We start from the raw sequence: 24,271 nt of genomic DNA on the forward strand, positions 1-24,271 counted from the left end.
GAATTCTAGTCTATTCTTTTTTTTTTTTTTTTTAGGTACCTGGAGGGACAGCCGTGGGTGCTGGGAACCGAACTCTTATATTTTTGGTTGTGAGCCTAGCCTTTAACGGCTGAGCCATCCCTCCAGGCCTCAAGTCTATTCTTTATAACATGTTAATGAAGTCTGTTGCCTCTCTCTTCCTCTTTTGGAGTGAAGTATGTAAGTGTGTGGAAAATAAACAAGGCAGATCAGTATTTATTGAATGTCCCTCCCAATGCTGTTTTGTGTTTCTGTCTCTTATTTCTCTTATATCTCTGTTCCTTGTGTTTAATTCTTCTAATCCTCATGCTCCTACTCTGAAATGTATGGGTTTCATCGAGGCTGGTCTTTGACAGATGGTGCCACAACGTTTGGCTTAGGATGCACAACAGATAACACATAAACATGTGGCCAGCGATACAGGAGAAAGCATGAAGGACCACGTGAAGTGAATATCACAATGCAGGTGTGGAGGTGAGAACCGAGAGCTCAGTAATAGACAATAATAGATATTAAAGGAAGAAAGGCATGGGATAATATATCAGGAGTAAAATATCTGTATATAACTGTAAATATGGGATGGGAAAAAGCAACCAACTGTCTGTACAATTTCTTAGAGATATTTTAAAGGACAGGGAAGTTCAGGTGCAATAGCAGCAAGTACAGAAACTTTTAGAATTTATAGAACAGCTATGCACTTTGTTGTCCAAGTCTGGGATCTTGGACACTGCAATATGGAAAGAAATTGGGGTAAAAATCCAATGACATTATTATGAATATGGGCCTGAAAGGGTCTCTACAGTTACTCTTTGTTTCTGGGTGCATATACAGGAGAGTTTGGATTTAAATCCTGAGCATTAGGAGGTTCCTGCTGTTCCTTCCCCCTGAATTGGTTAGAAATGAGACAGAACCCTTGGCACCACTGGAGGAAGCATTTACAGGACTAGGTGATTATGATCAATCCTAAGCTGATAATTTAAGAAAGAAGCCATTAAGTATAGTAATAAGGACTTGCTACCTCCCTCGCATCTGACCAGCAATGCTGACAGGCAGGGACATGATGGTAAAATTTAGCAAAAACTAAGGCTTGAAAGAGTTGGTAACGTTGCTTTCATGGAAACTAGAGACTCTGAAAATCCCCTCTTCTCAGAAGAGTACTTCTCTTCCTATCGTAATAACTGGTTTAGATCCACCTATGGTGGTGCAGAGAGCTCCAGGAGCAAGGCAGACGCTCAGCACTAATCGTGTGTCTCCCTTGCAAGCTAGCATCAGAAAGGCTGCTCACAGAGGAGAGGACATGCAAGGATTTCAAATGTTTTCTGTAATGCAGTGAAGAAATGCTCAGAGAAATCTGGTCGCAACGCATGCTCCAATATCATTCAAACAACTCAAAGAATTAAAAGCAGCCTGTGCGCAATAAGGTCCCATGGCTCCCTTTACTCAGATGCTCTGGGAAAACACGTCTCTGTCCCCAGGGGTTGGGAAGCAGTTGGCCAAAGCTTGCTTGGCCAGGAGGAGACTATCTGTTGTGGAATACTGTGTTGGTAGAACGATGTCAGACCACAACTGAGAGAAATAGGGCTCAACAAGTTCCTAATTTTTTGTGAAATGCTTCTAGGTGAGGAACCGTGAGCAGGGCCAGATCAGCAGTTAAACTTTGATATAGCAGCCTATGCCCAAATTATCACAGTTACCAAAAATGCCTGGAATAAATTTCCATCTCTAAAGAGCAGATTGAGGAATTGCCTTAATATAAGTCAGGGACCTGATGACTTGTTTCAGGACTTTGTTTCCAGGCTGATGCAGACAGCAAGCAGGTTGATTGGAGATACAGAAGCAGGAATTTTGATAGTTAAACAGCTAGCCTTTGAGAATGCTAATGCTATATGTAAAGCTGCTTTAAGGTCTTTTAGAAAGAAAGTTAACATCTCTGATTATATTTGGATCTGTTCAGCTATTGGCCTCTCATACACACAGGGACTGGCTATAACTGCTGCTATACAGAGATACAATAAGGAGGGTTACAGGGCCTCCTGGAGGCTCCGGATGTGGCCTCATGGTATATCAGATCAGGCAGTGTCCCAATAGGAGAGTAAGCCCAGGGACAAGCGAAGAACCAAATGTGCTGGAGATGTAGGAGAGGAAAACATTGGACCAGCAAGTGCAGATCAAAGAGAGATGATCAAGGGAATACCCTGGCAGGAAATGAGAGGAAGGGCACACCTCAGGTCTGATCCAGCATCCTGTTCCCTCACAAGGAAATCATTCAGGATCTTTGCAGAGCAGCCCCAGGCAGTGCAGGGCTTGATCTCAACTCTTGCATCTACACAGTTTTATCTCCTGAAGTGGGGATTCAGGGTCTCCATTGGGGTTTATGGGTCTTTACCAGAAGGCACTGTAGGATTATTACTGGGGAGAAGTAGCAGCACCATGCAAAGAATCCTTGCTGCTCCTGGAGTAATTGATGCTGATTTTGAAGGAGAAATCAAGGTTACGACTCACTTTCCTAATGGAGTTTCTGTGGCAAAGACAGGACAGAGGCTTGCGCAATTAATTTTACTACGAGTGGTGGAAACTAGAAACCAAGTTGAGGGAGATAAGAGAGGAAAGACTGGATTTGATTCATCTGATACCTATTGTTTATAAGTCATAGGTCCATAGCAACCAGAATTTACTTTGTTTATAAACAAAAAAAGCTTTTCTGGTCTTCTGGATACTGGTGTGGATATTTCTGTTATAACTCCCAGTCAATGGCCTTCTAGGTGGCCTAAAATGGAGACTATTACACAATTACAAGGGATTGCTCAAACTCAAAATCCTGAACAAAGTAGTAATGATCTTTCCTGGATGGAAAAGGTGGAGAGGGTCATGAAGGAACTTTTCGGCCATACCTTCTTCTTATTTACCTGTAAATTTGTGGGGCTGTGACAGTATGACCCAAATGGGAGTATATTTATGTGCCCCCAACACAGCTGTTGCTAATCAAACGTTTCAGCAAATGTTGTTACCCAATCAAGGACAAGGAGAATGAAGGAAGAATTGATCCTATCACATCTTGCAAAAGGCCTCCCAGGGTAGGATTAGGGTATTTTTAGGAGAGGTCACTGAAAAGCCTGCATTTCATACAGACCTAATTATATGAAAAAGTGACAAGCCTGTATGGGTAAATCAGAGGCCTCTAACAGAAGAAAAATTACAAGCTGGCCAGTGGTTAGTACAGGAACAGCTGGACAATGGTCACATTACACCCTCCAATTCCCCCTGGAATTCTCCTATTTTTGTGATTAAAAAGAAACCAGGCAAGTGGCGATCAATACAAGATTTAAGAGAGGTTAATGGGACCATGCAGCCGATGGGAGTTTTGCAGCCTGGGTTGTCTTCTCCTATAGCTATACCAAAAGACACCTATAAAATTATTTTAGATTTAAAGGATTGTTTTTATACCATTCCTCTGGCACCACAAGATTGTCAAAGATTTGCATTTAGTATTCCATTAGTTAATTTCAAAGAGCCAATGAGAAGATATCAATGAAGCATCTTACCTCAGGGTATGGCAAACAGTGTTACATCATGCCAGAAATTTGTGGCTCAGGCTATACAAAATGTTAGAGACCAGTTTCCAGAAGCTTATACGGATGATATCTTACTTACCCATAAACATGAAGGAGTTTTATTTGAGACATATGGACAGCTTCAACAGAGTCTTACCTATGCAGGGTTAGTGTTGTTCCAGAGAAAGTGCAAAGGCACCCACTTTTCCAATATTTAAATCATATGTTATATCCTAAGGAAATTAAGCCCCAGAAATTGGAAATTGGGAAGGATAGCTTGCAGACTCTGAATGATTTTCAGACCTTGTTACAAAATATTCAGCAGCTGAAACCTCATTTAAAATTCCCTACAGGAGACCTTGAGCCACTAAGTGAAGTTTGTAAGGGGAGCATGACCAGAATTTCATAAGACAGCTTCCAGAAAAGTACTGTACAGGTGGAATATGCAATACATAAACAATAGGTATATTATATTAATTGTGATCAACTTTGGCAAGCATGTATATTACTTACAAAACTTACTCCTACAGCAGTATCATGGCAAAATGGTCCACTTATGTGGATATATCTTCTTGTTTTGCCAGTCAAGGTATTAAATCCGTATTTTGAAGTAGTAGTTTGTTTAATACGGAAAAGCTGGATGAAAGTTAGGTAATATTTTGGCAGGGAACCTGCTGTGATTAATGTTCCTTATATTAAGCAACAGATTGATTTGTTATTTCAAAATAGTGAATCTTGGGCAATTGTGTTTACTCAGTTTAAAGGCCAGATTAATAACCTTGTCCCAGATGATTGATTGTTGCAATTCATACAACTATATTCCTTTATATTCCCTGAAGTTGTAGTGAAAGATTCCTTAAAGGATGCTGTGGTTCTTTTCATGGAAGAGCAGCATATGTTATTAATGGTAAGGGACATGTAGTGCAAACAGAACTGGCCTCAGCTCAGGTAGTTGAGCTGTGAGCTGTTGCTATAGTATTTCAGCTTTTTGCAAATAAGGCACTTAATTTATATACTGACTGTCAGTATATTTTTAAAGCTCTTCAGATATTGGAAACTGTTCCATGCACAGGGACTATTAATAAGCAAGTTAAAATGCTCTTCCAACACAGTCAAGATGCCATTCATCAGGGAAATTGCCATGCTTTGTGGGTCACATCAGAGCACTTTCAAATTTTCCTGGTCCATTGGCTGAAGGTAATGCTTTAGCTGATAAGTTTACAAAGTTGATGACTTCTTCTCGAGTTGAGCTTGCTCAAGGATCACATGCTTTATATCATCAGAATAGTAATAGTTTAAGGAAGCAATTTAGATTAGCAAGAGAAATTGCTTGCCAGATTGTTAAGCAATGTGATATAAAACCGTAATATTTACCTGTACCTTATTTGGTAGTATATCCTTGAGGCTTCTTTCCTAATCATTTATGGCAAACGAATGTTACTCATATTGCAGAATTTAGCAAATTAAGATATGTGTATGTGATAATCTATACATAGTCAGGTTTCTTAATGGCTTCTACACAAACTGGACAAGCCACTAGGTATGCTTAAAGTGCTTTTCATATATGGGAACCTCTAAAATTACAGAGACAACAGGTTCAGATATATTAGTAAAGCATTTCAGCAATTTTGTTCCCAATGGAATATTGAACACGAAACTGATACTTCTTATAATCCTCAAGGACAATGAATTTTGGAGCGTGCCTATGGCTCCTTGAAATCACAACTTCAAAAGATAAAAGTGGGGGAAATATACCCCCAGTCACCACATAATGTCTTAAGTCCACCCCTTTTAATCTAAATTTCTTGAATATGGATGCCTGTGAGCACTCTGCCGTGGGCAGATTTTGGCATGATAACACCAAGGTCATCTTCACCTTGGTGAAGTTGGAAAGACCTTAGCACTGATTATGGAAAGGACATGACCTTGTCTTAATATGGGGTCAAGGACGTGTCTGTTTTTTTTCCACAGGAGGAGGGTGAAGCACAATGACTTCCAGAATGTCTAGTCTGATGTGCACAGCAGAAGGATCCAGGCCTGATGACATGGTAACCACCGATGCCCCCACAGGAGAGTTGGAGGGAGGTTTCTGACTGTGTAACATCCGTAGGAGGAGAGCCACTCGTTTGTTCCTGGCCACCCAGAACCAAAATAACCACACAGAAACTGTATTAATTAAATCACTGCTTGGCCCATTAGCTCTAATTTCTCACTGGATAACTCTTACATCTCAATTTAACCCGTGTCTATTAATCTGTGTATCGCCACATGGCAGTGGCTTACCAGGTAAACTTCCTAGGGTCTGTCTCGGCAGATCCCTGGTGTCTCTCTGGCTCCACCCTTCTTTCTCCCAGCATTCACTTCTGTCCTCCCCGCCTATCTAAGTTCTGCCCTATCAACAGGCCAAGGCAGTTTCTTTATTCATCAATGACAATGATAGCACACAGGGGGGACTCCCACATCAATGCTACAGTCTGAGAAGGGAAGGAAGATCATGGTGATGGTTGGTGATTCCCATTTCTTGGTGGACCGACTGCACAAACTTCCAGACCTTAGTGAGTCCTGTTTACTTTGGAACTGGCCCAAGAACACTGACTGAATGGTTGACAGTTTATCCACACTATATCTTGAGACACAGAACTCATTTTTTGCCAGTATGATGTTCAATCTATTGTTGAAATAAAGGGCCTGAGAACTGAGACCTCAGAAAGTTTCCCCTCTGGGGAAAAAGGACTCATTACAAGAGCATCTGAAGCCTGTCTTCAGAGATGAGGAGGAGGGGGCACAATGTATTGCTGCTCAGAGACTGGGACGGTTCAAACTTATCTTTAAAACTTAGAAGCAGCAATACAATTGGACTATAGGAAAGAAAAAAGACTCATAGTTCACCTATCACAGAAACCTTTTCTTGTCTTTTGATAAGAATAGATTTAAGAGAATTGTGATTTGAAAAATCACAATTTTTTATATTTATTGTTAATTTCTATGCTGAAATTATGGTATTGATCTGTTAATGTTTGTGAGTGCTTTAGTTCATTATGAAGATGTTACTGATTAGAAAAAGATTAGAGCTTGTCTGAGACAATTTTGACATCATAAGTCCTTAGGTCTGATATGTTTAATCAGACAAATTATATTTAGATTGTATCTGAAAACTGTTAAAGATATCCTAGACCATTTAACAAAAGGCAGTTCCACCTCTGTTCACACTCCACTCCTTTCTTAGGAGAAATTGTAGCTATAGGAGTATATGTCTCCCAAAATATTATCTGTTTGCATATAATTAGTTCACTTGACAGAAAATTAGCTCCAAGGTACACAGGGCCTAGAGATGCATTCTCTCTTAATCCTTTATTCACAGAGGTTGACAGTCAGAGACAGTAAAATCTTCCTCCCCTCAGGCAATCTAAGACAGAATGGACATGATGAAATGTATGTACAAAAGGCAGGTCAGTCTGGAAAATGGAAAAAAGACCCCCAAAGCCGGGGTCCTTTATTCAATAAAATAAAAAGGGAGGAATTGAGGGGGCCCGCAGATGTGAGCCTGTTCTGCCTTGACTGGAGGTCACAGAGTTTGAGCTTATTTTTGTTCTTTCAGAGTTGTTGACAACAGATGTGGCTACAAAAAAGGGATTCTGACTTAGGGTTTGGTTAGTTAGTGTTTTGGATATCGAGGTGGATCTGCTCCCCCTGGACCAAAGGTCGGAGAACTCAAGTCTGTTCTTTATATCATGCTTTATATCATGTTAATGAAGTCTGTTGCCTCTCTCTCTGCCCCTTTTGGAGTGAAGTATATAAGTATGTGGAAAATTAGCAAGGCAGATTCAGTATTCACTGACTGTTCCTCCCGATGCTGTTTTGTATTCTATCTCTTATTTCTCTTATATCTCTGCTCCCTTTGCTTAATAATTCTAATCCTCACACTCCTACCCTGGAATGTATGAATTTCATCGAGGGTGGTCTTCAGCACTATCAAGTGCTCTTAACCCCTGAGTCATTTAGTCATTTCTCCATCTCCAGTGGTATGCCTCTTCTTCTTCTTCTTCTTCTTCTTCTTCTTCTTCTTCTTCTTCTTCTTCTTCTTCTTCTTCTTCTTCTTCTTCTTCTTCTTCTTCTTCTCCTTCTCCTTCTCCTTCTCCTTCTCCTTCTCCTTCTCCTTCTCCTTCTCCCTCTCCCTCCTCCTCCCTCTCCCTCTTCTTCCTCCTCTTCTTCTTCCTCCTCCTCTTCTTCTTCCTCCTCTTCTTCTTCCTTCTCCTCCTCTTCTTCCTCCTCCTCCTCTCCTCCTCCTCCTCTTCCTTCTCCTTTCTTCTTTTTTGCACTCCAACCTAACTTCAATCTCGCTGTGTAGCTGAAGCTGACCCTGAAGTTCTGAATATCCTGCTACCTCCTCCTGTGTGCTAGGCTTACAGGCATGTTCCACCATTGTGTTTATGCCATGATGGACCTCAACCTAGGGCTTTGTGTGTGCTAGGCAAGTGCTCTACTAGCTGAGCTATGTTCTCTGACCCAAATTTTGGAATGACTCTCTGTCAAGGGTCATGGGCATTCAGGCCTTCTGTGGGTCTTTCTTTCTTTCTTTCTTTCTTTCTTTCTTTCTTTCTTTCTTTCTTTCTTCCTTTCTTTCACTATTTTAACAGAATATCTACATGTGAAAGAAGGAGCTCAATGGGAAGGAAAGATGGGCAAGAGAACGAACAATAGTATAGGCTTTTATATGGGAGAAAAACCTGCAGGGTATGTGTGTTACCTGTGTCTGTGCATGTGTGTGTCTATGTGTGTCTGTATGTGTGTACATGTGCAGATGTCTATGTGTGTCTGTTGCCTGTGTGTACATCTGTGTGTTTGTCTGCATGCCTTCTATGTGTCTGTGTGTGTGTCTGTATGTCGGTGTCACCTGTGTGTCTGTGTGTATGTGTGTGTGTGTGTCTCTTGTGTGTGTCTGTTTTGGGAGAGTCAGAGCCTGCTTTCTGCTTACTGTCTGAGATACTTAAAGGGCAGGTTGGGGAATGGGGTGGAAAGGAGATTGGAAAGTTTCCTCTTCAGTTTGATATTGATGACTGCTGGGTGTAACCAGGGGTAAGGTAGTGAGTAAAGAATGTCAGGTCACCAACTTTCTCTCCTGTCTTTTACTAGGGGTTGACTCAGTGGGTGAAAAGAATCTAGGAAAACAAGTTGCATTAGTTCTGGAAATGCAAATTACTGTTGTTTTAGAGATCATCAACAAATTATGCCCAAAAGAACACAAGCTCCAACAATTGCAATACTACTAAGAAGTGAAGTAAATGCTGACCATTAGGGGACAGCCTTTTAAAACTGTTCTAAAATATCTTCGACTGCTTTTGATGTATTAAAATCCATTTTAAACTTTTTAAAATCTAGTATTTTTTGATGTAATTTAGCCAAATCTAAGGACTCATTAGAATCATTCCAGATTCCCTTAAGATGTGCTTTAACTCTTTTTAATGGATAACACTTTTATTATATGCAGAAGATGTAAACAAATCCATTTAGGTTAGCGTGACATTTTAACTGGACTCTGGTTTTTAAGCTTTGGAGCTTATCCCCTAAAGATTGTACCACATCATACATGGCAATTAATTTATGTTTTGTTTGTACATCTTTGTCTTTTTGTATCTCCAATATCATAGAAACATTCTTAGATAATTGATTAACAAACCCTGCATTTTGAATAGACTGAGACAAAGCCACTGAAGCAATTTTAGCAGTAGTAGTAAGCATACCAACAAGAGCTGAAATCCTTGCTCCAGCTAATCCAACAGCATGTTTTTGTCTACCTCAAGCTTTTAAAATTTTTAAAAAATTATTTGTAACCCTTTGTCATTAAACCACGCATCATTTACATGCACTGGTAACATTACAAAAGAATGTTATTTTAACACCAATACACGGGTATGATCATCCACTTGAGAAATACAATTAGTCAAATTACAATCAGGGCCTGATACATTAAACACAATACCATTTATAGAGAACTCTATCTCTTCTACCAAAAGAACATAAGGCATTTTGATGCAAGCCAAAACAGTTTCTTCCAGGGGGCAAACAGGTTTTGAAGAACGTATTGTCCTGCGACTTTTCCTGTGGCTGCAGCAGATTTCCAAACATAAGTCTGTGGAAATTTTGTACTGGATCACCAAATTCCAGCTCACAGTCCTTGGTCCCAAGATTATGCTGTAGACAAAGGATAAGAGTCACTATAACCTTCTTGATTTTTAGACCAGTAAAGAGCATACTATGATATCTATGTGATGTTATACTTTTATGGGATAATATCAGTGTATTGTCTCTACAAAAAGTTTTATTAGACTCTTGATTCCTTTGTGCATGGAGGAAATTTTTGAAGGGGTGAAATATCATTTACCCAATTACCTTGAGGAAGCAATCACTTTGTAAAATAAGTGTAGTAATAGGAGTGGCGGGGCTGCGTCTCCGGCACTCCGGCCGCCTGGCTAGCTTATGCCCGAAATAACAACACACAAACTGTATTCATTTAAACACTGCTTGGCCCATTTCTATCTAGCCTCTTCTAGGCTAACTCTCGCACCTGGACTAGCCCATGTCTAATATTCTATGTAGCACAGCTAGGTGCGCTTACCGGGAAGATTCTTGCCTACATCCATCCTGGGTCGGAGCTTCATCCCGTGTTTGCCCAGGAGCAGGGAGCATGGTGTCTCTGTCTGAGGTGTCTTACCTCACTTTCTCTTCCTCCCAGCATTCTGTTCTGTTTACTCCACCCACCTATGTTCTAAGCTATGAGCCCAAGCAGTTTGTTTATTACTTAACCAATGAAATCAACAGATTGATATATGACACTCCCACATCAAATAAGTACATTGTTTATCATGTCCCATAATTAATTTTGGAAACACTCCAAGACATTCCTCCAAAGCAATATTCTTTGCAAAACATAAAGGATTTTTTTTTTTTTACCATACCCAACATAAGAAAATTTCGAGCAATGAAAAAGTCTTGTGTGGCAGGTCGATCTAAAAGTCGCGTATTGTTGACTGTGACCACAATCTCCTTTCCTTTCCAAACAGCAAAATGGAAAATAGGTGGATCAGAAATATAGGTCCAATTGGTCTTAACTCTGGCTTTTTTGGATTATCATCAGCAACATCAGGATTAGTATCTTTTTGTTTTATATACCATACCAATTGAGTTTTAATTATATTTTGTGAGCAAACATAAACATGCCCTCTCCCCATACAAAACAAAGTTGGGACCCCTTTATAAGCCAGTAGATGGATCTTTCCATTAGACCTGCGCAAACTAAATTTAGTATTTAAAAAATAAAAATGCAGTGTGTTTTAAAGAAGCAAAGATAACAGATAAGGGAGATAGATACTCTAGTCTAGAATAGTTTAAATATACATACCCCCAAAATGGCTTAAGTGGGGCAGGTAGTCCGAGTAAAAAAAAACATTGTTACAGAAGCATCTAATATTGTCTTTATTCGAGTCTTATCAGAATCAAGATCAGCATTATTTTTATACTGAAAAATAATTCAATAAAAGTTCAAATATCTTTGACATTTAACAGGATTTAGAAAGTGCGGTACCTTCCTCCATGAACAGGAAGGAGTCTTTTTTGATTAATGTAGATCTTTACTTTTTAGGACCTTACTATGAAATATTTTTAGTTAGTGATAGTGGCTTATTTATTCATCTAGAGAACTGAGGATCATGGGTACAGCAAAATGTAGATAATGTGTCACGCTTAGAAACAGATCTGAGTCTTGTCCACTAATGTAAGTTCTCTGGTTCTTTTGTAGTTTAGCAGGCATGTCCTGAGTAGCACAATTTTTATGACTCGAGGGAGGAACATATATATATATATATATATATTTTGGTGAAACTTTAAGTATCTTATTTAGTACGGTGATCCAAACAAGGTTAATATTCAAGAAAACCTACCATTGTCAATATAAATCAGGCATCAGTTTTCCCTCAATGTAATTATAATTACAATTAGAATATTGATTTTAGGAATTATAATTATATAATATAAGTTATATAAAATATATTGATCATATAATGTATATAATATGTTATCACTATTTGTAATAGTTTAATCAATTTTATATAAGTATTTTATAATCTACTGTTTTTAAAAGACTTATTTATTAATTATGTATAGAGGGTTCTTCCTGCATGTATGCCTTCAGGCCAGAACAGAGCACCAGACCTCATTACTGATGGTTATAAGCCACCATGTAGTTGCTGGGAATTGAACTCAGGACCTCTAGAAGAGCAGTCAGTGCTCTTAACCTCCGAGCCATCCCTCCAGCCCATTATAATCTACTTCTATTTTACATGCATTGGTGTTTTGCCTTCATGTTTGTCTGTGTGAGGTCAGAAGCCCTGGAACTGGAATTATGGACAGGTATGAGCTGCCATGTGGGTTCTGGGAATTGAACCCAGGTCCTCTGGAAGAGCAGCCAGTGCCCTTAACTGCTGACTCATCTCTCCAGCCCCTATATACACATTTTAGGTAGAATTTATTTAGTTGCATTTTTTTAAACGTTTACTTTTATTTCGTAAGTGTGGTGCTCTGTTTGTACATGTGTCTGTGTGCCACCTGTCTGCCTGGTGCCCGGTGAGGCTGCAAAATGGTGCTGAACCCCCTGGAACTGGAGTTACAAAGGACTGTAAGCTGCCATGGGGAGGCTGGGGATCGGACCTACATCCACTGGAAGAGCAGCCAGTGCTCTCAACTGCTGAGCCATCTCTCCAGCCCCTATTAAATATTCTAAAGTACCTATGCACTTTATACTCATAACTCCTTTTTTATTTTTGATTTAATGACTTTTATGTTTGATTTTTGTTTATATGTCTTGAAACTAATAATATTTTGAATTATAACTTAATAAACTGTATTCGAAACATAGGAAACATGAATACTGTATTCCAAATATCTTAACATTTTTAAGTACAGCCAGGGCATGGTAATCAACTTAAATATTCTGTGAAAAGAACTGTATCTTTTTTTCTTTTCTTTTTTTTTTTTTTTTTTTTGGTTTTTCGAGACAGGGTTTCTCTGTGGTTTTGGAGCCTGTCCTGGAGCTAGCTCTTGTAGACCAGGCTGGTCTCGAACTCACAGAGATCCGCCTGCCTCTGCCTCCCAAGTGCTGGGATTACAGGCGTGCCCCACCACCGCCCGGCAGAACTGTATATCTTTAAACAGGTTATAGTTTTAAGATTACGGACCTGAGGGATGGGTCAGTGAGTGAGAAACACTGCCTACTCTTAGAGGGGACCAGGGTTCGATTTCTAGCAGCCACATGGAACTCCAGTTCCATGGGATCTGACACCCTCTTCTGGTCTCTGCAAGCATAAGACACAAATATTCATGTGCATAAAATAAAAAAAATAAAGAATTAAAATACCTTAAAGTTTATATATAAACACATACTCCTATATACATCTTAAAAATAATAGGAATGCAAATCACTTTGTGTAGTGGCTATAGGCCTCTCAGTTTTTTGACTGTAAAATGACAGAGATTACATGAAATCCTTAGGAAGACACAAGGCAGCTGGCCAGTACCTTGGAGTAACATATAATATGAATGTATTGAGCCACTGAGAAGGGTGAAGGACAGATTGCTACTTTTCATGCGGCAGACTGGACCTTTGCCAGAGCTCTGTTGTAAAGGCGGGGGTGGCTGGGAGCCCGCTGCTCAGTTTAGCCTTTTGTGCTCTGGCTAAGAGCTGTACTGCAGGTGAGAAGACAAGGCGATGTTGGAGTTTCCATCTCAGGTACTCAGCTTTGGAGGTAGGGAGAGGAGGGAGAGGAGGCGAAGAGGCAGGGGTGAAGGAGTTTTGCATGTTAGAGGAGCATTGTAGAAATCTGAGAATTTCATATAGGTTAGTTTTTAAAAATGCAACTCAGGCTGGGGCTGGGGTCTAAGGAATGAGGGACTTTGCCTCCTGGTCTGACTGTTGTGGGGAGTTAAACCTGGTTTTAAATAGCTGTAAGTCAGCAATGAATCTCTCAGCACTTGACAGGGCCCAGAATTTGGTCCTGACTTTGATCTAGAGGTCGGGCCTGGAGGAACTTTAGTTAGGGTGGGCATGGAGTTTTTCAGTGGGAGAAGCAAAGGCTAATTCTTCCCGCTTGCAGCCCAGGACCAGGCCAGGTGCCCACACAGAGGGGGGTGGGCTAGCAGGAAGGAGGAGGGAGCAGATAGAAATGTGTAGTTTCTTTGTTGTTTTGTTTTGGGACGGGGTTTCTCTGTGGAGCCCTGACTGTCCTTAAACTCAGTCTGCAGATCAGGCTGGCCTCGAACTCATAAAGATCCACCTGCTTCTACCTCCTAAGTGCTGGGATTAAAGGCGTGCGCCACCGTGCCCCGTGAGAGAGAAGCTCTCAGAAGGGTGGAGAGTGCACATGGGTATCAGAATGGGTTATAGGGCAAAGAAAGACCACCTGAATGTTGTTAGGCTTCAAACCTGGGACAATTGGCTCAGGTGCCTATTTAATATATCAAAGCAGACCTGGCTGTCAGATTCTCTCTGTATCCCTCAGTCCCTACCTGTTACAGGGTCCTCCTGGCTGGCATACCAATCCCTACCCTAAACTCCAGCCCAGGAGCTGGATTGACCTTTCCCCAACTGCCCTTTTCTATTTAATCCATATATATGTAATTTAAGATACTGGTGACAAAACTCAAAACTACTTAAAGAGATTAACTAAAGAGATTTATAACAACCATTTAATCAAACTTTGTTTACTCTCTCATTCCTCTAAAATAAAATTTACAAAAAAGAATTAAAAGCTCAGATCATATGAATACTTCCCCTCTGGCATGTTCTGCTCATCACTGTTTTGGCTGTGCTCCTGCAAGATGGCCAAAGAAACTGTACATCTCTTTCTGGGAGACAAGTTACTCTTTGGTCTAGTCTAGACTTTACGGTTTCTCTCCTTCCATTGTAAGATTCTATGGGTGGGTGGGGATTCTAATTTCTTGAGTCTATTGTTTCAATAGTCTGATAGCTGAAGTAAGGGACACAAGAGTATTTTGGGTGTGTTTTCATTCCTCCCAGAGTGATTACATTTCTGCTTTGACATCTAACACTTGAGGTGGATAGAAAGTGTTTATGTCTGAAACACATATAAGTAGAATACATTGCGCCAACTCTTACTGCTGGTTTTCAGAAACCACTTAGCTTTTAGTGACCTTTGGAGGTTGACATAAAGGATTCTACTTTGTTGTTGTTTTTGGTTTCTCTAGACAAGGTTTCTCTGTGTGACCTTGGATGTCCTGGAATTCACTCTGCATTCCAGACTGGCCTCATGCGCCACCACCACCTGACTACTTTATTGGTTTAAGATAGGGTCTTGCCATGAAGACTAGGTTGGCCTCAAGCCTGAAATTCTCCATCTTCCATGTCCTAAGTGCTGGAATTACAGGCAAATGCTATCATGATCGATGTGACTTTGTTTCATTCCTGACTCTCTCCCATCCTGCCCTGTGTTTTCTTTGAACAACATTTTCTGAAGATGTGGCTGATGAACCATCTGGTGAGTTGTTCTCTTTCGTCTTTGCTCAAGGGAGTAGTCACAATGTGATCAAGATTACACAAACATGAAGGTGGGAAAGGTTAGTTCTATGAACAGTGCTACATCATTTCAATAAGGTGGTTTTGGAAAGCTTTATATCTCAGATGACTTATGTAATACATATATAAGAGCCAGTAAGAACTAGCATTATTGAACAGAAGAATTATACACAAGTGTGTGTGTGTGTATGTGTGTGTGTGTGTGTGTGTGTGTGTGAAGTCAACTTTCCTACTGGTGTACAATTTAGGATCTTTGACTCAGAAGGGTAAAAGGGCAGTGGCATTGGCAAAACCCTAAATTTTGTATCTCTTACAGGTCTAGGGTAAGTGTTAGTTATTATAGACATTATGTATTGAATACTTATTTTGTCACGGTGCACAAATTAATACCAAGGTTTTTTTTTTAAGACAGGGTTTCTCCATAGCTTTTGGTTCCTGTCCTGGAACTAGCTCTTGTAGTTCAGGCTGGCCTCGAACTCACAGAGATCCACCTGCCTCTGCCTCCCGAGTGTTGGGATTAAAGGCGTGCGCCACCCCCGCCCGGCAATACCAAAGTTTTAAGTGGCAAGATTGTCCAGATGGCAAATTATTGCCTGTCAGACAAGGTTTATAACACATGTGCAATGAGATTTTTTACAACGGTGGGCAGGGGCTCTGGAGGTCCATAAGCATTCATGGTAAGCAGGTATCAGTAGCTAAGGGAACTGAAGAAAAATGTTAGCAATCTCTAATGGGGCATGAAAAGGTTTCATTGTTTTCTGAAAAGAACAAATTTATGTGTGACTGTGTGAATGGGAGTGTCCTGCTAGTTTTATGTCAACTTGACCCAAGCTAGAGTTATCAGAGAGGAGGGAGCCTCAATTTAGAAAATGCCTCCACAAGACCCAGCTGTGAGAAACTGAAGTGACAAATACAGGCCCTGCATGGGCTGGCTAGGTCTGCTCATATACCTTGTGGTCGGTAGCTCACTGCTCTTATGGGACTCCCAACAATGGGAGTTGGGTATCTCTCTTTGCCTGTGCTTGGTACCCTTTTCCTCCTACAGGGTTGCCATGCCCAGCTGTGATATGAGGGTTTGTGCCAAGTTTTATTGTATCTTATTTGGCTGTATTCAGTGAATATCCCTGGGAGGTCTGCTTTTTTTTTATTTTAAGGAAAACAGAAGAGAAGTTGACCTGGGGGGAGAACAGAAGTCAGGGGAGGAACTGGGGAGAGTGGAGGAAGGAGAAACTGCAGTTGGAATTGTATGAGAGAAGAATGTATTCTAGCTCCATCCATTTGCCTGCAAATTACAAGATGTCATTATTTTTTTCTGCTGTATAGTACTCCATTGTGTAAATGTACCACATTTACCTTATCCATTCTTTAGTTAAGGGGCATTTAGGTTGTTTCTAGGTTCTGGCTATGACAAACAATGCTGCTATGAACATAGTTGAGCACATGTCCTTGTTGCATGATTGAGCATCCTTTGGATATATACCCAAAAGTGGTATTGCTGGATCTTGAGGTAGGTTGTTTCCTAATTTTCTGAGAAATCACCACACTGACATCCAAAGGGGCTGTACTAGTTTGCACTCCCACCAGCAATAAAGGAGTGTTCCCTTTTCCCCACAACCTCTCCAACATAAGCTGTCATCAGTGTTTTTGATCTTGGCCATTCTTGCAGGTGTCAGATGGAATCTCAGAGTTGTTTTTTTTTCCTTTTTTTTTATAAACTTATATTTTATTTCTATAACATATTTCTTTAGCATTTCAATACACACTTATACATACTACACACACACATATATACGCACACACATATATACATAGACACACAGTATACACACACACACACACACACACACACACACATATATATATATATATATTTCTAGAAGAGTCTCTTTAAAGTTACTACATCAGAGGCAGGGGCCTGGAGAGGTTAACAGGACTTGGTTCTTTTTTTTTTTAAAATTTATTTATTTATTAAGGATTTCTGCCTCCTCCCCGCCACTGCCTCCCATTTCCCTCCCCCTCCCCCGATCAAGTCACCCTCCCTCATCTGCTCTAAGAGCAATAAGGGTTCCCTGACCTGTGGGAAGCCCAAGGACCGCCCACCTCTATCCAGGTCTCCTAAGGTGAGCATCCAAACTGCCTAGGCTCCCACAAAGCCAGTACGTGCAGTAGGATCAAAAACCCACTGCGATTGTTCTTGAGTTCTCAGTATTCCTCATTGTCCTCTATGTTCAGCTAGTCCAGATTTGTCCCATGCTTTTTCAGACCCAGGCCAGCTGGCCTTGGTGAGTTCCCGATAGAACATCCCCATTGTCTCAGTGTGTGGGTGCACCCCTCGCGGTCCTGAGTTCCTTGCTCGTGCTCCGTCTCCTTCTGCTCCTGATTTGGACCTTGAGATTTCTGTCCCGTGCTCCTCTGTCTCTGTCTCCTTTCATCGCCTGATGAAGGTTAATATTTATGAGGATGCCTATGTGTTTGTCTTTGGGTTCACCTTCTTACTTAGCTTCTCTAGGAACATGCATTATAAGCCCAATGTCCTTTATTTATGGCTAGAAACCAAATATGAGTGAGTACATCCCATGTTCCTCTTTTTGGGTCTGGCTTACCTCATCAGAGTTGTTTTAATTTGCATTTCTCTGATGGCTAAGGATGTTGAGCAGTTCCTTAAGTATATTTCAGCCATTTTAGATTTCTCTGTTGGGAGTTCTCTGTTTAGGTCTGTACCCCATTTGTTTTAAATTGGATTATTTGTTCTTTTGATGACCAATTTCTTGAGTTCTTTATATATTTTGGAGATCTGCCCTCTGCCTGCTGTGGGGTTGGTGAAGATCTTTTTCCATTCTGTAGGCTGTCATTTTGTCTTGTTGACCATGTCCTTTGCTTTACAGAAGTTTCTCAGTTTCAGGAGGTCCTATTTATTAATTGTTTCTCTCAGTGTCTGTGCTACTGGGGTTATATTTAGGAAGCAATCTCTTGTGCCAATGCATTCAAGTGTACTTCCCACTTTCTCTTCTAAGAGGTTCAGTGTGGTTGGTTTTATGTTGAGGTCTTTGATCCACTTGGACTTGAGTTTTGTGCGTGGTGATAGATATGGATCTATTTTCATTCTTCTACATGTTGATATCCAGTTATACCAGCACCAGTGGTTAAATATGCTTTCTCTTTTCCATTTTATATTTTTTGCTTCTTTGTCAAAAATCAGGTGTTCTTAGGTGTGTGGATTGATATTTGGGTCTTCAATGCAGTCCCATTGGTCCTCCTGTCTGTTTTTATGCCAATACCATACTGTTTTCAGTACTGTAGCTCTGTAGTAGAGTTTGAAGTCAGGGTCTGTGATGCCTCCAGAAGTTCCTTTATTGTACAGGATTGTTTTGCCTATCCTGAGTTTTTTGTTTTTCCTTATGAAGTTGATGATTGTTCTTTTCATGTCTGAGAAGAATTTTCACGAGATTTTGATAGGCATTGCATTGAATCTGCAGATTGCTTTTGATAAGATTGTTGGGCATTTTCTTAATTAGTGATTCAGAGGGTAGGGCCAGTCCATTGTATTTGGTGTCATGTCATCCTTGGACTGCTTTTCCTAGGTTCTGTGAGAAAGCAGACTGAGCAAGTATGAGGAGCAAGCCAGTAAGAAGCATCCCTCCATGGCTTCTACATCAGCTCCTGACTTCTGGTGCCTGCCCTGTTTGAGTTCCTGTTCTGACTTCCTCCAGTGATGAACAGCAAAGTGGAAGTGTAAGACAGATAAACCCTTTTCTCCCCAGTTTGCTTTTAGTCATGATGCTTTGTCGAAGCAATAGTAACCTAATTAAGACAGGAATTCCCTTGTCAGCCCACTGTGGTCCTCCCCAAGTTGTTTCTCTTTCCCATCCATGGTTGCATTTCTCCATTCTGAGTCGGGTTAGCTCAAGCTAAGCAACTTGCCCCGAGGCCAAGAGCAATCAGGGCTAGTCTCTGGTCTGCTGGACCATCGCGCAGGCTGGCTCTGGATGTAGCTTCTGTTATGGTCTCTCCTTCAGCCAGTCAGCTGCTGAGGACTTGTGCTGGGCAGAAACACTTCCTGGTTGCTTTTGCATTAATCTAATACACTACTAACGTTGTAAACTTTTGTATCACATATAAAGTTCAGATACAGAGCAATATATACTTCTGAAAATCATAGATGTGTAAGACATCATTTAAAAATAGGATTGTTTTTGTTTTAAAACCCAAAACCTTATCCTTTAAGCTAATCCTCGGATGTTACTAAGAGCAGAACAGTAACTTCAGCATGTCAGAGATGACAAGGGACAGATTTACAGATGCGGACTGACGTGTACTTTCCAAAGTCTTCAACAGACAAAATATACAAAGCACACAAATTATTATTATTTTGGTTTTTGATACAGTGTGTATATGTGTGTGTATGTGTATGTGTATGTGTGTATGTAACCTTGGCTGTCATGGGGGTAGCTCTGCAGACCAGGCTGATCTCAGAGATCTGCCTGCTTCTGCCTCCCAAATGCTGGAATTAAAGGTGTGTACCACCATGCCTGTTTCAACAAATTATTTTTAAATAACTATTCACACTTATCTATTCTACCTTTTTTATTTTTTATTTTTAATTATTTTTATTAATTATTAAAGATTTCTGCCTCCTCCCCGCCACCGCCTCCCATTTCCCTCTCCCTCCCCCAATCAAGTCCCCCTCCCTCGTCAGCTCAAAGAGCAATCAGGGTTCCCTGACCTGTGGGAAGTCCAAGGACCACCGACCTCCATCCAGGTCTAGTAAGTTGAGCATCCAAACTGCCTAGGCTCCCACAAAGCCAGTATGTGCAGTAGGATCAAAAACCCATTGCCATTGTTCTTGAGTTCTCAGTAGTCCTCATTGTCCTCTATGTTCAGCTAGTCCGGATTTATCCCATGCCTTTTCAGACCCAGGCCAGCTGGCCTTAGTGGATTCCCAATAGAACATCCCCATTGTCTCAGTGTGTGGGTGCACCCCTCGCGGTCCTGAGTTCCTTGCTCATGCTCTCTCTCCATCTGCTCCTGATTTGGATCTTGAGATTTCAGTCTGGTGCTCCAATGTGGGTCTCTGTCTCTATCTCCTTTCATCACCTGATGAAGGTCAATATTCAGGAGTGTGCCTATATGTTTTTCTTTGGGTTCACCTTCTTATTTAGCTTCTCTAGCATCACAATTATAGGGTCAATGTCCTTTATTTATGGCTAGAAACTAAATATGAGTGAGAACATCCCATGTTCCTCTTTTTGGGTCTGGCTTACCTCACTCAGGATAGTGTTTTCTATTTCTGTCCATTTGTATGCAAAATTCAAGAAGTCCTTGTTTTTTTACTGCTGAGTAGTACTCTAATATGTATATATTCCATACTTTCTTCGTCCATTCTTCCATTGAAGGGCATCTAGGTTGTTTCCAGGTTCTGGCTATTACAAACAATGCTGCCATGAACATAGTTGAGCAAATACTTTTGTTGTATATCTATTCTACCTTTTATATGAGTCAAGAAGCTTATCCTTATCCTCATGATTCTAAACTATTGATGACATAGTTAATGGAGATTGGAAATGAAAAATTAACTGTTTTTAAAAAACTTTTTCTGCATTTATTTGTGAAGGTGTGGATATATCGTGGTACACATATTGGAGCCAGAGGATAACTTTCGGGAATTGGTTTTTTCCTTCCATCACGTGAATCCCAAGGGTGGAACTCTGGTTCTCAGACTTCATAGCAAGTGCCTTTACCCGTGAGCCATTTCACTGGCCCAGAAAAATCAAAATTTAAATGGAATTGGAGCATTCATTACTTATGCTTCTAATTTTGAAAAGTTTACTTGCATTCAATTATTTGTTTGTTTTGTTTTTTGAGATAGGGTTTTTCTGTGTAGCCCTGGCTGTCATGGAACTCGCTCTATAGACCAGGTTGGCTTTAAGCTCATTTACCTGCCTCTGCCTCCTGAGTGTTGGGATTAAAGGCCTGGGCCACTGCTGCCCGGACTGAGAAGCTAATTGTATTAAAATAACCTAGATGATGTTCTTTTAAGAAATTATTATTTATTTTTACATGTGTGGATGTTTTACCTGCATGTATGTCTGTGTACCACATGCATGTGGTACCTGTTGGACTCCTGGTCTGGAGTTACAGAGAGTTGTGAGCTGCCAGGAATTAAAGCTGGGTCCATTACAACAGCAGTCAATACTTTCAACCACTGAGTCCTCTCTCCAGCAAACAAAGACTGCAGGTGACGTCACATTAACCAAGGGTCAAAGCTCAGTTCTTTCACTGTTTCCTGAGAATATGACATCTTGACCTGACAAGCACAAACTCTGGTTCACTCATAGCTCCACGACATAGGACTTTCTGCCTCTTTCTGGAACCTATAGAAAGGGACCTCCATTCTGCCTCGTGGGCCTGAACTTTCCGAAGAGCTCCCACCATGTGGCTGTCTATCCATGGAGTTAATACCTTGCCTGATAAATTTCATTCTCATTCTTTCTCATTAATTTCTGCCTCATTCTTTCTCATTAAATCCTAATTTCTGTGCCCCTATTGCTCCCTGCCCCCAAGTTACTTCATACCCCTGTAAATGGCAACTAGCAGTCTCTTTGATTTTTGAAGTAGAGTCTCTGTGAAAGGTTGGCTGTCCTGGAATTTAACTGTGTAGATTGTTATGCCCAGATCCGGAGTCCCCCCCAAAACCAAGTAGGAGACTGAGTCCTGTATGTTAAAGCAAAGAGCCTTTATTCTTACCCAAGTTTGCAAACTCAGACTCTCCATGTGTTCAGTGTATTGGCATGATGTTTTGTCATATCAATAGAAACCCTAAGACAGTAGGGAATGATAAAAAAGATAGAAATGACGCAGAATGTTTAGAGATAGGGGCCTTGATCATATCCTTGGCCAAAAGCCAAAAATGTCCTTTGCTCTGTCTTGACTGAAGTCTAGAAATGCCCAAAATATTTGGAGTCCTTTATTCCTTGTCTGGTTCCTTAAGGTTTTGATTTTTGAAATTGGAAAACGGGGATTAACAGCTTCGGGGGCCAGTGAGAAAGGATCTCATTTACTGTGAACCCGATAACAGCAGAAAGGCAACTTTACTATTCACTCCTTAGGATTTAAACTACCATAGAAAAAGGTGGAGGTGAGACTGGAGAGATATCTCAGCGGTTAAGAGCACTGATTGTTCTTCCAGAGGTTCTGAGTTTAATTCCCAGAAGCCACGCGGTGGCTCACAACCATCCGAAATGAGATCTGGTGCCCTCTTCTGATCTGGCCTGCAGACATACATGCAGACAGAACACTGTATACATAATAAATAAATTAATTAATCTTTTTTTAAAAAGTGGTAGTACTAGGCTTTGTCGAGGCCCATGAAGGCAGAGCTACTTCCTTCTGCTTACAAGAATGAGTTACAGCTGGGGTACATGGAGCTTGGGGTAACTGGAATCTGTGTTCCTGGGTCTTAGTCACTCAGATTTGAAAGTCCCTGGATGGCTGAGGCTATAACACAGTGCTGGCTGATTGGAATTTCAGTGACAGTGGAGAAGTTGGAACTGAGTTAATACAAGACTCAGAAGAGAAAACCCACACCATTTATTACCTTTCCACGCACGTGAGCATTTCCACAAGAAAGGGAAGTGTGAAGAAATGACTAAAGCATGATGCTTCTACACCTTTCTGTACAAAATACACTAGCCTGTGAAGTCTGCTGGGGCACAGATCTCTGGACTCGGGGCAGTAAACTCTAGAGATGTCACTGGAAGATATCCGGGAGACCATATACGGTGGCAGAAGAGAAATTAATTATTCAGGCTCGGGACAGCCCAGGTGCTGGTGTTTTGTGGGAAAACTATTTCCCCATGGAACCTTTAACCTGCTTGTTAAAAAAGACGGGTCAAATGGCCCTTTCTGTGGCTGTCAGGGAGGTCCAACCTTTGGACACTGTGATATGTTACCATCTGCAGTTCATGATGGAGAACCACACAATGGAGTTAGAAGAAAAATTACAGCCAAGGAAATCTCATGTTTTAAGTAAGTTTATGGTTTTGTGTTGGGCTGCTTTCATAGCTGTCCTGAAGTGCGTGTGCTTGGGTAGACACCCGTGAATAGTTGCTCCAGGGGTTCCAAATGATCAGTATACCATTTTGATGCATTTGAGATGGTCCATGCTTACTTACTTTTGTAGGATGTAGATGCCAATATTTCAGGTGGAGCTCTATTTTTTTTTTGAAAGATTTGGGGGTGGGACCTTGAAGAAAATGAATCTTGGCTGCTGGCTCCTGAGGAAAGCCTATTCCTGGCCAGTAGCAGCTGAGGAGCAGGCAGCGAGGTGGAGCTTCTGGGCAGTGCAGGAGACCAGGCTGACTGCCACAGTGGAAGGTCAGGGTAGAGAAGGAGCTGGGCACATAGAACCTTCCAGATTGCTTGAAACCTCCCCTGAAAGTCAGCAGAGGGCTCTGTGAAGGGTGGCAAGATCTGCTTAAAACTGTAACAGGGCTGACCTCGCTGCTTTACTGAGGAGGCACGGGGGGGGGGGGGGCAAAGGCAGCGACAGGGATGAGGTCTATGCACTAATCCAGGGAAAGGCAACACATGGCACCAGAGAGTGGGATCAATGATGAAGAATTCCAGTTACAGACTGGGATCAGGTGGGCAGCCTCAGAGTGTCCGCAGAAAAGGATACAGGCCCTGCAGTAGAACTAGTCCCAAGAGGTTTCTGTTGGAAAAGAGGGGATTAAGTTGTTAGCCTTGCTTACAGGGATTTCTGGACAGGCAGGCAAGACTGACCTTTTGTGTTTGTAGTAGTCTGAATGTAATTGCCCCCCATAATCTCATAGGAGTGGCACCATTAGGAGGTGTGTCTTTCTTGGAGTGGATATGACCTTGTTGGAAGAAGTGTGTCACTGTGCGGGTGGGCTTTGAGGTTTTCTATGCTCAGGATACTGCCCAGTGTCTCACTTGACTTCTTGTTGCCTGTAAGATGTAGGACTTTCAGCTATTATTCCAGCCCACATTTGCCTGCACGCTGCCATGCTCGCTGTCATGATGGTGATGTCCTGAACCTCTGATCTCTGAGACTGTAAGAGAGCTACCCCAATTAAATGCTTTCTTTGTAAGAGATGCC

The 24,271-nt window shown here is 41.2% G+C and overlaps 1 long non-coding RNA gene across 1 annotated transcript in view; it reads left to right on the plus strand.

The window, feature by feature from the left end:
* Positions 1-5,549: 5,549 nt before the first annotated feature.
* Positions 5,550-24,271, plus strand: part of LOC142858299 (uncharacterized) — a 44,891-nt gene continuing 26,169 nt past the window's right edge. The window contains exon 1 of the long non-coding RNA XR_012912001.1: positions 5,550-5,617. This is a non-coding gene — a long non-coding RNA (uncharacterized LOC142858299). The remainder of the gene's footprint in view (positions 5,618-24,271) is intronic.

The sequence above is a fragment of the Microtus pennsylvanicus genome, chromosome 10 (assembly GCF_037038515.1).
Source record: "Microtus pennsylvanicus isolate mMicPen1 chromosome 10, mMicPen1.hap1, whole genome shotgun sequence".
NCBI lineage: Eukaryota > Metazoa > Chordata > Mammalia > Rodentia > Cricetidae > Microtus > Microtus pennsylvanicus.